Source organism: Rhyacophila brunnea, unplaced genomic scaffold, assembly GCF_057557595.1.
Source record: "Rhyacophila brunnea isolate RB1 unplaced genomic scaffold, BYU_Rbru_1.0 scaffold_185, whole genome shotgun sequence".
Classification (NCBI taxonomy): Eukaryota; Metazoa; Arthropoda; class Insecta; order Trichoptera; family Rhyacophilidae; genus Rhyacophila; species Rhyacophila brunnea.
The window spans coordinates 241779-256095 of NW_028232843.1; the positions used below are offsets into that span (position 1 = coordinate 241779).

Here is a 14317-nt window from a genome sequence, read left to right on the forward strand (position 1 = left end):
TTTCAATGGTTGGGTGGACGCTGTTACTCTCATTCTGAGTGTGGCCCTTTTCCATAAATCCATGAGTAATGGTGACATTAAATTCCTTGGCTGCAAGCATATAAAGGGTAAATACGATGCGGTTTCTATTCTGACCACCACAATTATTTCCGGACCAAAATTTAAATTCTTTTACACCAATAAGTAATGCGGTTCTTTTATAAAATTGTACAGACCACTTACTAGAAACTTCATTCGCTCCCCGTTTTGCAATTCCTTCGTGTACATATAAAAAGTTCCGATTTTCATTGTCATATTATACACAGTAACATTCAACTTGGTAATTTTCGTTTGTAATAAAAAATACGTCATACTTCCCCATGAAGAGTCGTTAGTACTTTATGAAAGTCAAATATAACAACTACAATACTTTTACTCTGTAAAGCCTCGTTTTTATCTTCATTTTTAAGTGTGCCAGCTGCCTTTTTAAGGGCTGAATGTTTTTCCTGTCTTTTTTTGTCTTCGTCTGTTGGACCGGTCTTGCTCGAAAATGCATGACAAAAGCAATCTTTTTTTGGCCGGTGAAATGCTATATTGAACTTTTCATTTACAATATCTCTGTATTGCCCTTTAGTTAGTGCCTTGTTAGAATATTTATCCAGATCAAACCACTCGCGATATAAATTGAACATTTGAGAGTCACTTAGTTAAGAGTTTTTTAGAATCTTTTCGAATATAGTGCGATTCTACCAGAGGAAGACAGTTTACGTGATCGCATATGCTTTTCACCATCTCGTTATCTATGACGGTTTTTTATGTTCGTATTTACCACGTTGATCAGGCTCAATATTATTATCTCCATCATATTTCTTCCAAGCAGTGCTTATAATAGTTCGTTTTCCATATGAAATAGTATTCAGAAACATAGTCTTACAAAATATTTCTTTTTCTTATCCTCAATAGGCAGATAATAAACAAATGTATTTCGACGATCATGCTTGGTGACTTCAGATGTTTGACGACGCTTCAGAATTTTCTTGGTATATTTTACGTCTAGAGACCAAAATTTGTGAAAGATGTGTAAGCGTTGCTCTTCAGAAAAAAAAAATCAAAGCACTTCAGTCGGCATTTTGGCATAGATTCTTCAAACATTTTTCACTAGCTTAAAAATAAAAATAGTTATTCTTAACGATATACTAAACAAAATAATGAAGAATAATATGTAAGTTAGCCATTTTATAGATATTGCCCGTAACCCTCAAAAGTTAGTTTAAACATTTTAATAAAAAAATAATTTAATCAATTAACATTGTCGGTACTACAATAATTTTAAAACATCAGTCCCATTAAAACTGTCGGTTCTACCACTTAACACAAAACAGAATTGTTAATGTACAGTGAAAATAGTCGGTTGTACCACTTATGACATTAGGCATAAAATTTTGTCCAATTAAAAACGTCGAATGTCCCACATCCGACAGAGTTCTTATTAAAATGTAGGTTAAAATATTCATATCTTCCACAACCGACATTATTACTCGGAAACACCTAGTTGTGAACTATTTTTAGTAAATGTAAAAATATGACAATTATAAAATATCCACTAATTTAATTTTATAAGAATGCCAGTTTAAAATAATATTTTAGTAATATTTTACTTAACCTAGGTACCTTTCCTGTCAGAATGACCGTTGAGATTTGAATTTTCAGTTTTCATTTCTTTCTTTTTCTCCGGGATTTTGTCACTATACTTTGAGCCTAAAGCATTCTTTAATATCCTTTGTGACCTATTTCTTGCCATGATGAATAAAAATACAGATTATAGAAACTTTTCTAAACTATTATAAAAATATCCGTCTGTCCGGTGAACATAGCAGCAACTGTCAGAACCGACGCATCTTGCTCACCCGCGCCCAGCCAACAATGTCGGTTGGTAAGAACCGACATTGTTATTCGGACACTGTCGGTAGATCGTTCATTTTTAACTTGAGTATCTCGGAATTTTTCAAACAAACAAAAAAAACTGTGATTGTGGTATAAATGTTTAAAGTGTTTAAATAACTTTTACGTAATAATCCGAAAATGACCAAAATTCAGATCTGACTTTTTTAATTGGGACCGACGATATATATATTTATAATTAGAATGGCCATGTGGAAGAGAGATAGATGGGAGAGATGTTTATGTAGTTTATATAAAACGTAGTCTTTTTATAAAACGTAGTCAGAAAGAATGTTTATGTATTATATTCGATTGGCCGATTGTTGCCTTTAAATTAACTCATTACCCGACCCCATACTATTAAAAGTTGAAATAAATACAATTTAATTTTTTCTGGTAGGCACGTCCTACCAGATGTTTTATTCTTTGCTTGTTTGTATTGATCCAAAACTTGAATAGAGTCGATAAATAACATATTTTGTGCCAAGATATATCAGCATTTGTAGTGTAAAGTTAAATTTATGAATTTAGAGATACATCCCTTATTTTTAAAGATTCTTCAACAGTAGTCAGTTTGTTGTGTGGGTTCACCAAAACTACATGGAACAATAATTATTAATAATATAGCATATGAACATATTATCACTTCCAAATATTAAACATAACGTGGAAACACCTCAAATATATAAATACCCTCTCGAAAAAATCACATTTGAAGAAAATACGATACTCGACGGGAATTGAATCCGTGTAGCCACCAATATGCTTTAACGAATTAAGCTACGAGCCTTATACATAATTGCAATAATTTAAACTAGTAGGTCCCACATGAAATGCTCATTGAATTGCGTAATTATCTGGATGTTTTCAAGTTATGTATGTTCAATATATAGAATGTTACATTCTCGAATCTTGTATATTATTCATTGAATAAAATAAATGGTTTATTACTTCCAAATGTGTTATCACACAATAAGTAACTGTTTACGTAGCTTGTATTCTGAATAATCCTACACTTCATTGTATCAAACTTATATTACTAAATCTATTTTGCAATAACAAAATGAATAAGGCCCCGTCCAGCGTAGGCGCGTTTGGCGGAGCGTTGAGTGGCGCGCGTATCTCAAACGTATAACCGTATAACAAAAAAAAGACGTCTATTAACATTTTCACACACGGGGACGATCCCTAAATATTATTGTAGAAAAATATTTTGATGGCCATGATAGTCGCGCGACAAGCGTTCGCTTATAGCATGTGTTCTCAAACTTTTTACGGTAGCGGGCGCATGTGAGATTTGGGATAATAGTGGGGAAAAAAATAAGTAGGTATTACGTGTTTTGTACATTTATTATATTGGTAGATTATAGATTTATTTACATTTAAATGTCTGAGGGCATTTACAAAAGAAGCTTAAAACACACATACAGTGATATATAAAAAATACAATAAAGAGTAAAATAAAAATATTCAAAATAGCACAGGGTATTAGTGCGATCTTTGACATTGCATTTCACTCACTGACTTTTTGAAGTCAGGAATGTAAGATGATAATCCCAATCATGATCAAGGCTGTTATCAGTAACCAAAGATTCGCACTAATATGTGGAGCTAAAACTGGATTTAATTTTGTAAGCTTCTTTTTTTAAAAGAGGGTACTTTTTATAGTCAGATTAATAATACTTTGCCGGAAACACACGAAAATTACTCTGGCACACGGTTAAGAACCCCTGGCTTATAGCATCGTGGATCCCAGGTTCGAAACCTGGGTCTGGCAAGTATATATTTTTGTCAATTTGTCAATGAGTAGGAGTATGGACCTAATAGGTTGAGCAATTGGCCGACATCTATTCCTAGTAAAAACAAAATCTGTGAATACAAACCTCAAACTATAATCTGTGGAGGCCCATAATATGATCCTATTAGGATCGGACATGGTTGAAAAAAATGTCTTATTTTAGTTTGCAATGTTCCTACTTAATTCAAATTGACAAATCAATTGACACCCTTGTAGCAATTTCTAAATCTGCTGAAACAACATACTACAAGACAATATGAATGATGTCAACGCTGATAATATCACTTCTCGCGGCCATTATAACGAGATTGCCAGACTGGCATACATTGCATTCAAGCCCATGTGTAATATTTTCGTAAAAATGCGTAATATTTGCTACTAATGTGTGTTCCCAGTGTTCATCTAAGCGGGTTAAACATGGTAGACAGATATTTAAAAAAAAATAAGATTAGCGCAACGAGGAATGGAATGTGCATGTTGGGCATAAAATAAAATCACAAATTAAACAAATGGATACGAAAGCAGACAAGAGTAGGTTGTAATATGATAGAAGTCGCAATGCAGATAAAAATGGGAATGGGCTAAAACAATTTGTTGATGAAGCAAAATGAATTTTGAATGCCATTTTGTCCTATTTCCAGAATTCTGTTTAATCTATTAATCAAAATACAAAATTCGATTTGTCGATAATGTCGAAAATAAGTTACCTATTCTTTTATATGCAGAACATAGTTTTTAATATATTTATATGTGTGTTGGTTGTGCAATTATTTCAATGTGAACTTTAAAACATTGTTCTTCTGAGAATTTTACTGAAAGTGACATAGAACAACCTGGAAATCAGGCTGCGAAATGTCGATATTCAGTGGCCATGCCCCAATCGGGCACTTAACAACCACAGGGGCCCAAAATCAGTTCGCTTGATATACTCATTGACTTCGGTGGATGTACGTAGCATTGAAGATCAGGGTACCGAAATGGTGGTAAAAGCTAAAAGAAGGATAAATATAGGTTTTCATATTACAGGTATAAACCAAATCCAGAATGTGACTAGTCAATATAACAGTATTATTAAATCTACATTTCGCCACTAACGCGAACTCATTGATGAAAAACATTTGTATTATAAAGATAATACAGATAAATTCAACTTGGTTTATTTTTTTAAGTGTATAGCAATTTTATCACAATCACTCCCAAAAACCTCAGAAAAAGGCACACATTAGAATTACCTTAAGATAGATACAATTGTTTTTACCATCATAGGAAATGAGAGTTCTTCAGAATGGAAAATTTGTTTAACATCAAAAACTTTCTTTCGCATCGTCAGCACTATAGTTTCGGGTAATCATAATTACATAGCAGTGGAAAAGAGTGGAGATATGCTGTTAAGGTCCGACATAAAAAGATCACGTATTTATGTTCATTGAACTAATATAACTACGTGTAGATGGTGTTTTAAATTATGCATAATAGATAACAGTCTAAAAATATTCGTTTATCTATAAAATATTGAAAATTATGATATTAAACCATACTCACATAATTTTAGATGTCTCATAAATTTAACATTATTTGTTATCAATAATTATGGTTAAAAATAAGCAGGGCTTAGATATTTAAAAAAAATTAACAACTTCCATAGTAATAAGTATTCTTAATTCAATAAAAACATATAAGTATGACTGAAAAAGTGTGAACTATTTTAGTTGGATCGCCCATACGCTACACCTAAATTGTTGGTTTAGTGAGGGAGAGTTTAATTGAATTTAAAAAATTAACCGGCTTAATCTGCGAATTGTACTATAATTTCAATGAAAATAAATGAAGTTGACTGACAAATTTTAGTGAGCAAAATTTATGTGAAATCTCAACAGCCTTCCTCCACTCTTCGCCAATATTAGATAGTGGTTGGACCAAAAGATACTTTGTCATACATAAGTATTTATAAATAAGTGGGTTAAAAACAGAATGGCGTTTTTCTCTTTTTGATAATTTTATTATTTTTAATTAAAACAATCGTAAAACTAGCTTAGTACACTTTATTACTATCATCGTCATCATCAATAGCCTGGGTCGATCTATTGCTAGAAAAAGGCCTCCCCCAGCGCAACGTACATCAACCGAACATTCTCTACTCCATTAATTTAATAATAAGTTATAATCTAGATACCAAAAACCCTCAAACAAAATTGTGCAAATATCTTTATACGTAAACCTAAATTTATATATAATGGAAAGAAGCCTGCTTGCTTATAGCATACCGCATTATGTCATAATACTAGTCTAAAATTTTATTTTTACTACTTACCTACCAAATAGCAAATCATCCACCACTCTTTCACACTTCCATACATGTTGATAATTAGTTGCAAATTATTAATCTGGCTGTAGCATTTTTACATGTAAGATGTTCAGTTTAGTTTGGGACAAACGCTTTATTTTTTCAGTAATAATGAAAAACCAATAAAATGGTGAAGAACCATAATCATTACAATATTGAGTGACTAATAATATATCAGGAATACTAATTAAAATATTGCCACATACAAGCTTAACGCTTCAGTATTGCAATTAGTACGAATATAATAAAAATCTAATACTGTTCCAGAACTAGTAAGTATTTAAGATTATTAGAATATTTGTGATGAAAATCAATTTGCAATATTTTTTAAAACACATCGCAATTTATGGTTTTTGAGATTAGCAATTTGAGAGAATTTTTTAGAACACACATCGCACTGGTGTGGTTTTTCACCAGTATGTGTCATTATATGACCTTTTAGATAAGAAATTCGAGAGAATTTTTTGAGGCACACATCGCATAGATGTGGTTTTTCACCAGTATGAGTCATTATATGACTTTTAAGATGAGAAATTCGAGAAAATTGTTGAGAACATACATGACATTGATGTGGTTTTTCACCAGTATGTATCATTTTATGTATTTTGAGATCTCTAATTGAGAAAAAAAATTTGGAACACACATCGCATTGATATGGTTTTTCACCAGTATGAGTCATTATATGCCTTTTAAGATGAGACATATGAGAGAATTGTTTAGAACATACATGACATTGATGTGGTTTTTCACCAGTGTGTGTCATTTTATGTTTTTTGAGATCACTATTTGAGACAAATTTTTTAAAACACATATCGCACTGATATGGTTTTTCACCAGTATGTGTCATTTTATGTATTTTTAGTTCATTCGCGTTGAAATTTTTAAAGCACACATCGCATTGATGAGGTTTATTACCAGTATGGGTAAATTTATGATTTATAAGGTGAGCAATTCGAGAGAATTTTTTAAAACATACATCACATTGATGTGGTTTTTCACCAGTATGTGTCATTTTATGTTTTTTGAGATCACCAATTTGCCTAAAATTCTTTAAACAAACATCGCATTGATGTGGCTTTTCACCAGTGTGTGTCATTTTATGTATTTTGAGAGTACCAATCTGCTGGAAATTCTTTAAACATACATCGCATTGATGTGGTTTTTCACCAGTGTGCATAATTTTATGTCTTTTTAGTTTACTATTTACGTTGAATTTTTTAAAACACACATCGCATTGATATGGTTTTTCCTCGGTGTGTGTCATTTTATGTATTTTAAGGTTACCAAATTGCAGAAAAAATTTAAAACACACATCACACTGATGTGGTTGTTTACCAAAATGCTTGATTTTATGTTTTTTGAGATGATCAATGCGCTGGAAATTCTTTAAACAAACATCGCATTGATGTGGTTTTTCACCAGTATGCATAATTTTATGTCTTTTCAGTTTACTATTTGCGTTGAACTTTTTAAAACACACATCGCATTGATGCTGAGACTTCGTGCATGAAATGTAGTGACTATTTAGATGATTTACAGATTCAAACACTCCATAGCAATTATTGCAAATAAAGTTACGTGGAAAATATGTAACTCTTTTCAACACAATTCGAACCACCTTTGGCAAGTATAATTTCGAAACTTCCTGTTTTACGTTTAGTACATCTGTAGTTATCTCTGAATATTGTATCATATTTTCCATTTTATTTGTTGAATCTGTTATCTTGTTATTAGTCAGGTTATTGTCAGGCGTATCTTTTCTAACGACTTCCAATAGATTATATGTGAAACATTGCTGGGAAGATATCTACAAAAAGAATAGGGTTGGTATATTTAATTCAACAATATTAAAGCAAATAAAAATAATTTTTGTTTTAACAGTTGTAAATGCTAGGTCTTTTTTTTTGCTAAGATAGAACTTACAAAAGAGTTAACTGTCAAATCGTTGTGTGATGTGTGACACCCGTTGACCTTATGACATTAATGATTGGTTTAGTCTAGCAAAGCAACACGAATAGAATCATGTTGACAAATTTACCAAATCTACCTATAAAAAATATTGTCGATTCGCGCAACCTATAATTGCATTTTCTAGCAAAATTGCTCTTTAGTGATTTAGCTCATTGTAGCTTAACGGGTTTGTTAGTAAGGAAATATGCTGCATATGGCTTGAGACCGATCCTTAAAAGTCCCTTGATTGCATTACCGGACAATATTTTTTCAAAATTAGGCTGAAGATTGCGTTGTGGAACATTAATCAATAATATTTTTGAAAATATAATGACAAGAATCCGGACGAAATATGCCATACCACAACAGCACTCATCGAATATAAAACTTAGGGGATAAGTTTGTTCCATAAAAGGACCTGTTATTTGATTTCTTAAGTCATGCGATATTTTCTGTGGAGATTTGTGAATTCACTGGCTGATGCCGATAGTTAACCAATAATTGGCGCATTGAAAGCCAACATTATTCGTGTTATACAACTGGCAGTGCACGAAAAAAGTGTTCTAAATTAGGTGACCAGTATATGCTTCGATGAGAACAGATACGGTGGCAATATGCCCTAAACCATTTAAAAATGCAAATGCCATGCACGTGTCTTTCGAATTTAAAAAAACTATCAAAATTAACTAATGTTATATTTTTACAATTCATTTATTTAAAGTTCTATCGGGCTAAAAAAACAACCTTTATAAAAAATTGAACGAACCTATTCTAATAACATGTATTACAACTCCACAGCCCATAAATAAAACGAGTTCTCGCACGTATTTTAAAATGACTTCATTAAGAAGTAAGAGCCGTTTCACGCGAGACACTAGTATCTGGACACTGGTGTTTCTCTCTGAATAGTCTAAACACTGCACAATTAATAAAAATTCAAATTTATTTATTTTACATATAAAAAACATAACAAATTTTAAATTTAAAACGTTCATGATTGACATAAAATAAGTGTTACAAATGAAAATACAGAACAATGTGAGTTAAAAATATAATGAGTAATAAAAAAAGAAATAAAATAACAAAAATATAAAAGTAGATGGAAGCACACAGAGTGAACTATCGATAGACACTATCTTAAAAATTGATATTACAACGTCCACCAAAATTCACTCACACGTAAGTGGAATATATCAATATCCGAAGCGATATCATTACACATGATTATTGCCGTCTCAATTGGCATTACTAAAGACGGGTTAGTTCTGAAACTTGGGAGAACAAACAACGGATGCCCTCGACTCCGAAGATAATCATCAGAGACACACAAGCTAACACCGTCAAGAATGGCAGAGTTTTCATTTACGCTGCGTATATGTCAGAAAAAATATGTAGCTAATTAAAGAACCCTTCTAAATTTTAAGTTACAGTATGAAAGCATTCCTAAGAGAAAGTCAGTCGGATAGACTTACGGATAATATCCATACAGCCGAAAGTAAAGTAGTCTAAAATTTTTCTTCTAGACCCTCTCCACCATAAGGCTGTACGGACAACTGATGCGCGGCCCAAACGATAGACCCACTCTCAAGTCTGCTTCTACTATAGAGAATTTTTAGTACCATAACATCGGAAAAGACCCAGGAAGTACGCAAGACAAAGAACAGTTTTAGCGCCTTTTCACAAATGGTATCCATATGACCACTAAACGTAAGTTTATTGTCAAAAATAATGCCAAGATCCCTTACAGATGATATTTCTGAAAAAACTCTGCCATGCATCAAATACTGGAATAACAATACTCGCGAGGCTTTAGTAAACCATCTCCAATCTAATATATTATCTATATCAAGTTGGAGTTGACGAAAATCGTCCAAGGTGACAACTTTCATGAAGAGTTTCAAGTCATCAGCAAACAACATAAACATAGCATTTTGAATTACGAATGCTATGTCATTTATAAAAAAAACGTGTACAGCAATGGCCCCAACTTTGAGCCCTGAGGCACACCAGAAAATGTTTTAAGCGTCTGTGACTGATAGAGGGTTTACGATACGTATTGTTGACGATTCCTAAAATAACTCCCGAATAACGAGAGAAATCATTTAACGGCCTGCTCTTAATTCATGCTGCTCATTCATTATAGATGACCAGCGCCATCTAAAGATTAATACTTGAGTCAGCAATGAAATGACTCAATCCTCGGAGAAATCATGCTGTGCATGACCATCTCAAGAACTTTTGCTGGTGCATAGAGAATGGCTACCGGCCTATAGTTTTTCACTGATGACTCCGTACCACCCTTATGAATTGGAGTAACCTTCGACATCTTCCATGCTTCCGGAAAGATACCCGTCCTCCATTGTCAGGTAAAATATTATGAAAGTGGCCCTTGACAAAGTCAATACAGCCCTTTAAAAAAATTCTTGGGACATTTTATGCGGTCCAAAAAGGCCGGCCACACGCTCATGCTTCACTACGGTGTTGCTGCGCAAACCGGTTTGCGTACTGCACATTGCAAAAACTGTACACTGCGCAAACCAAAAAGTGCGGCCTGCGTAAAATTCTATTTGCTTGATATTTTAACTGCGCAACCGAGTTTTCAAGCCACGATCAGTTCGTCGAAGGGTACGGTCTTTTCTCATTCATACTTATTTGTTTTCGTTGGATTAAGAATTCATAATATTCCACATATTATTGTTGGTACGTTTTTTAAATTCATTAAACTCTGCCTAAACAAAATCACAATAGATAAAAAAAATATTATATCTATAAAATATTCATATTATGACTATTATCAATTATGGCTTGGTTTCGTAAGGTTTAATTGAATTTTAAAAACTAACCAACACCATCTGTAAAGTGGAGTCTTATTTCAATGAAAACAAACACGTGTGACTGACAAAGTTTAGTGTGCACCATTTATGGCGGATCTTAACAGCGTACCTCCACCCTTCGCCACTAGTATATATATTATATTTAAGCAAAAAATGCTGATTTATATGCGAGTGTATGTTTCTACTCAAAAGACATTGTTTGGTTCACTTGGATCTGGAGGATTTATTTCTCTTTTATTAACCAATAAACAAAAGAAAAACGCTTGTGACAAAAACAAATCGTCACTTGATGACATTGCTGCGATTCCGAAAAACAGTGTTTACACGACGACGACTTCTGTCGTAACCTAATGAGGTTTGCGCAGTTTTACTTGTTCCGTGTAGCCATGCGAGAGTGTTCCGTTTTTTTTCACAGGGAAAACCGCGCAGGCAAGTCGCTGCCGTCTAGCCGGCGCATAAGAGCGGGTATTCTTATTTTTTTTTTTAAATAAATCTAAACACGTCACCCTCATTAATTAGGAAGATGTCAACGGATTGGTTCCGCATGATCGTTTTCTCTACATATATATGAACGCCACATACTTGTTGCTCCGTCTCATTCATGCAGCGTCTCGAGACAATGGTGTCGCGTGTGAAACGGCTCTAAGATTAAAACATGTATTGCTAATTCCAACCTTCGATATATGACAGCACCGAGGGAAGAAAAGAACACATTATACAATTGAACAAACCTGATGTATTGGCCTGTATTCTGAATAAGAACAACCCGGTTTAGGATCTTCAACATCACATAATGGGTCTATTACATCTTCAATAATCTCGCGCTTGATGACGGATAGTTGATCATCCGTCTCAGGTTTTATATTAGAGAGGTCCGCTAAAAGATACTGAAAGAAACATTATGGTTAACACAGTAAAGCCACTTTCACTTTCAATGACTAATTATAGACAAAATTAATTAGAAGATAACCTGCCCTAACCTAAATCACAAATGTATCGTAGCTGTCAAAATGTATAATCGAGTTATTTTTTAAATCAACGTTTAATATCATTGTATGTCTCTACGGAGTTTATAAAAAAGCAACATATTATAATAATATATTAATCGTTGTTAGTCACAATACAGAGTGATTGTAAAAGAAATCAGTTTCCAAAAACTAACCTCGAAATTGCAACTTGAAACGTCGGCATACTCCTGCTTTATATGAGTGCGAACTTCCGGGCTAATTGGGAGGCTAGTCTGCGTATCAAACAAAGGCTTGCCTTCTGTATCAGACTGTTCTCCATCACATTCTCGCTTTACGTCCATTTTAATGGTAAATATGTCAGGAAGAACGTGACAAACAGGATCCATCCAAGGTACATTAATTTTAGAGAAGTGTTGCCAGAATACGTAATTATTTATTATCAATGGCCGAAATTCAGAGACATCTATTCCGTAAAAGCGATCAAACAATAAACTGTGTTTTATTGGATTTAAGTTTTGTACTATTCTATTTGAGCAGGTAGTTTTTTTCCACTCGGGTATTGCCTTTCGATATTTTCAAGCACTACGCGTATTCACCAATGGCAAATACACACTAACAGCGTAGGTAGATATACTGTTACACCCATGACTATTGGATCTCTCTTGATAGTCTTAATTACCTACGTAATTATTAGGTGTAACCATGTCACCTGACCTCCTAGTCAAAAATGGGCGTACGTACGTCCGAAATTCCTTGATTAACTGTCAAAATGTTCAACATGTACTTAGCACTTAAGAATCATTGTTTATCTAATTATAATAATAGTACCTACCTATGTCAGGGAAGAATGTGATTGTGCCGAATAAAATAAACGAAAGCCAAAGAAACTTAATATTCAGGAGTAGGTATGTAAAAAGAAAAGATGGCATCACTATTTTATGTAAAAAGAGTACAATAGAAAAAATTGGTACCTACATAGTCGCGGGAGGACGTGGTATTGAGTTCGTAAATTCCCGCGCTGAAAACTTAACAAAAAACCTATTCAGATAATTTATAATTAGAATATAAGCGATATAATTAACATTAGGAACGTAACAATAAAAGATTAATTTGAATACTGTTAAACATAAGTTTCTTTGTGAAATAAACGTTGAAAAAATAAAGCCACGTGTTTAATAAAGATATAAATTTAATTTTTGTGAATCCCGGGCCCTACCAACATCCAGAGCTAGCCACAGGATCCCGGATATCTCAATACATGCACTGTTATTTTTTAACCTACCTATATAATAAATCAAATAATACAATAAAGTTGGGACACTTTATTGCCTATCCATTTAGGATCAAGTACCTAGTAAGTGCCTATAACTGCAAGACATTGTCAAAGGCCATGTCTTTTGACTTTGCCTTGTCTATCCGTGCATGGTGCAAATCCCACCCAATGTCCGTGTACCTGGCTCAAAATACGGGTGGCATTTAGTTTGTATTGCATTGACAGATATGTTCTTATGCCGCGTCTAAGATTAATATTGTCTTTCACAACGTCTGTAAAAGAAAACTTGAAAATAGAAAAAATGCAGATGTGCCTTTTTGCCATTTGAAATACGAAATGCGCTGGTCTCGTTATGCTTGAGGAAATGCTGATCATCATTTTCGCTCCATTTATTTTGACAACAAAACATATATATATAATTATTATTGAAGTGTGTCACCCGTGTCAAGTGTTAATGTATTTATTATAAAAATTAGTATCGACGGAAAACACTTTTCTGTATTGTGGCAACACTTTTCTAAAATTACCCTGAATGTATCCTGTTTGTCACGTTGTTCCTGCCGTATTTACACTTAACATGGATCTAAAGCAAGAATGTGATGGAGAACCCTCCGATATAGAAAGCAAGCCTTTGTTTGACACGCTGACTATCCATCTAAATAACCCGGACCCTTGCTTTCATGTAACGCAAGAGAATGCGGACGTTTCAAGTTGCAGTTTCGAGGTTAGTTTTTGGAAACTAAATTATTTAACAATTACATTAGATTGACAAGAAAAATGATTAGTTTAATATTGTAAACTGTGGATTTTTTACATACTATTTAGGGACATAAGGTGATATTAAACTTTGTTTCAAAAAATTACAATATGTTTATACAATTTGACATCTATGATACATATGATTGATATAAGTTAGGTTATCTACTAATTCATGTTAATTATTATAAGTACATCGTTGTATGGACGTTTCTTGAACTGCAACTAGTTTTACTGTGTTTACAAAATGTAATAATGCTTCTTTCAGAACCTTATAGCGGAACTCTCTGATAAAATATCTGATAGTCAACCAGCTGTCATCAAGCGCGAGATCATTGAAGATATACCACACCCATTATATGATGATGAATACCCTCAACCGGGTTGTTCATATTCAGATTACAGGCCAATACATCAGGTACGTTCAATTGTACGTAGGTATATGTGCCGTTTTCTTCCCTTGATGCCGTCTTA

The 14317-nt window shown here is 33.4% G+C and overlaps 1 pseudogene across 1 annotated transcript; it reads right to left on the reverse strand.

Annotated features, from left to right (window-relative positions):
* Positions 1–347: 347 nt before the first annotated feature.
* LOC147073055 (uncharacterized) lies at positions 348–12220 on the reverse strand (annotated as a pseudogene). The gene is made up of 4 exons (XR_015070496.1): positions 12009–12220; positions 11578–11733; positions 6498–7869; positions 348–1071 (listed from the first exon to the last, which is right to left on the reverse strand). The product of XR_015070496.1 is annotated as an uncharacterized LOC147073055 (transcript).
* Between the last annotated feature and the right edge of the window lie 2097 nt (positions 12221–14317).